Consider the following 2,565-nt stretch of genomic DNA (forward strand, 5'->3'; position numbering starts at 1 on the left):
CCCCAACCATAGCGTTGCTGGGTCAAAATGCTGTTGTTATTTCAAGCAACTATAGTTGCTGAACACCAACCAAATACGGTTCTGGGTCAAAAACATGTTCTTTTCACCACTATCATGCTGACCCCAACCATTACTGGTTCTGGTCAAATCTTGTTCTTTTCAACACCTATCATGCTGACCCAACCATAATGTGTCTGGGTCAAATCTGTTCTTTTCAACACTATCATGCTGACCCTGCAACCATGTACAATGTTCATTGGTCATTTCGACAATAAGGTTATCCAGCAAGCATATGGAATTTAATGTAGAACCAGGACCAAGAGGCAATATAACTTTGTTTGGGCTCGGTTCAGCTTAGTTACTGTGAAAAGGGGTAATTGATAGTGTTGAAAAGAACAGATTTGACCCAGAACAGTATGGTTGGGGTCAGCATGATAGTGTTGAAAAGAACAGATTTGACCCAGAACAGTATGGTTGGGGTCAGCCTGATAGTGTTGAAAAGAACAGATTTGACCCAGAACAGTATGGTTGGGGTCAGCATGATAGTGTTGAAAATAACAGATTTGACCCAGAACAGTATGGTTGGGGTTTAGCTTTGAAGTTGTTTACGTGATCTAGGCTGTGTTCCAAATGTAGTTCCACATCAACCCAACCTACAGGCTTTGTAGTATTAAAAGGGCAGGAGTAAACACCTAGTACTACTGCCTCGTAGTCTCCATCTCCTCAAAAAAAAACGGACACTTCTATCCAGGACCCACACATCTGTTTGTCTGGCCAACTCCTTTGCAAAAGAAATCATAGTCAAATCACTGTTTTGCATGACAATTAACCATAGGAGTTGGCCAGACAGCAGTAGTAGGTCTGGGACCAGGCTTCCATTCAAACTAGTGCATGGCTTTTAGAGACCTTCCTACTGGTTTTTTCCTACATAAAAAGGTAATGATAAAAAAGATATGACTCGTTCATAAATGATATGACTCGTTCGCCCACAAGTACAAAGACATGTATGGCACACCAATGTTAATGTAAAAGCCCACAGTCTTCACCTCTGTAAAGGACACAATGGAGCAACACAAAAGGGTCATCTTCATTAGGGCACACAGCAGAAAACCATGTTCAAAACATTTTGTAACGGGAAAAAAAACGAAAATGAACGTTTCTTTTTTTTATAGACAAATCCAAGTAGGCCCTTCCGTGTTGCAGTCCGTTTTCTTCCGTTTGATGCATAATGAACCCAATCCAGGCATCCACACACATTGTTACAGGATGGAAGACCATTTAATCCAAATTCTAGCTCTATACATCGTGTTAGTTGGAAATAACTACTCACCCTGCTGTCTGTACTACAGACCTGACTAGTCAACCCCAGCTATCATTGGCAAGTTATCGGTTGTGATCAATTACGTAACAGACAATTTAGTACAGACCTTTGTCAAATCAACCGTAGTCCTATTTAAAATKTAAATTTAAAAAAAATCATGACTCCATGCCCACATTGAAAATTAACAGTTTGATATCAATTGTACTCATTTTTTTTTTWATCCATTCTGGAATTGTTTTTGTATATATTTTCCACACTCACGTAAACCTAGCAATTTGATACTATTAATGCACTCTGTACTAAAGTAAGTKTATGTCCGAAATGGCATCCTAAACCCTATATAGTGCACTACTTTTGACCAGGGTGCATAGGGCTAAATAGTGAATAGGGTGCCATTTTGAATGCGTGCCATAAAATGTCTCTTAAAACAAAAAAAACGCATCACTGACCTAATATAACAGGCAGAATCATCAGCTTTCCGTTAGTGGTTATTTGTTCTATTCTTCTGCGTCAAAACATATCAAGAAAAAGAAGAAGTGTGTAAAAACTAAAAGTGAAGTTCCCTTTCCTTTCTTTCCCCTGATTCTTCTATCCCGGCATCGTGACGTGGTCAGAACAAGTATTTACATCGTGACTTGATCAGAACAAGTCAGTACATCTTTGTCGTGGACATCGATGACGTGGTGATCAGAAAAGTTGTTACTGGGGGCATTTGGCCAGCAACAGCGTTCATCATGATGTCATCATGACGTGATCAGAACAAGTCGTTACATCACGACTGATCAGAAACAAGTCGTTACATCATGTCATCATGACGTGGCCAGAACAAGTCATTTAAACATTGATGGCATCATGACTTTTTTCAGGCACGACGTTGACCAGACAAGTCGTTAACTCATGACGATGTCAGAACAAGTTGTTACATCCATGCACCGTGGCCAGAACAAGTTCCGTGACATCATTAGTGATCTTACAAGTGTTACATGCATGGGATTGCAATTCGTAATCATGACTCATTTGTTACATAACGTGGCCAGAACAAGTCGTTACATCATGAGTTGACAGTCATGACGTGATACGGAGAACAAGTCGTTACATCATGTCATCATGACGTGGGCCAGAAACAGTCGTTTACATCATGATGTCATCATGACGTAATCCGAACAAGTCGTTTACATCATGACGTGATCAACAAGTCGTTACAATCAGGATGTCTCATGACGTGGCCAGAACAAGTCATTAAT

This window comes from Salvelinus sp. IW2-2015, unplaced genomic scaffold, assembly GCF_002910315.2.
Source record: "Salvelinus sp. IW2-2015 unplaced genomic scaffold, ASM291031v2 Un_scaffold537, whole genome shotgun sequence".
NCBI lineage: Eukaryota > Metazoa > Chordata > Actinopteri > Salmoniformes > Salmonidae > Salvelinus > Salvelinus sp. IW2-2015.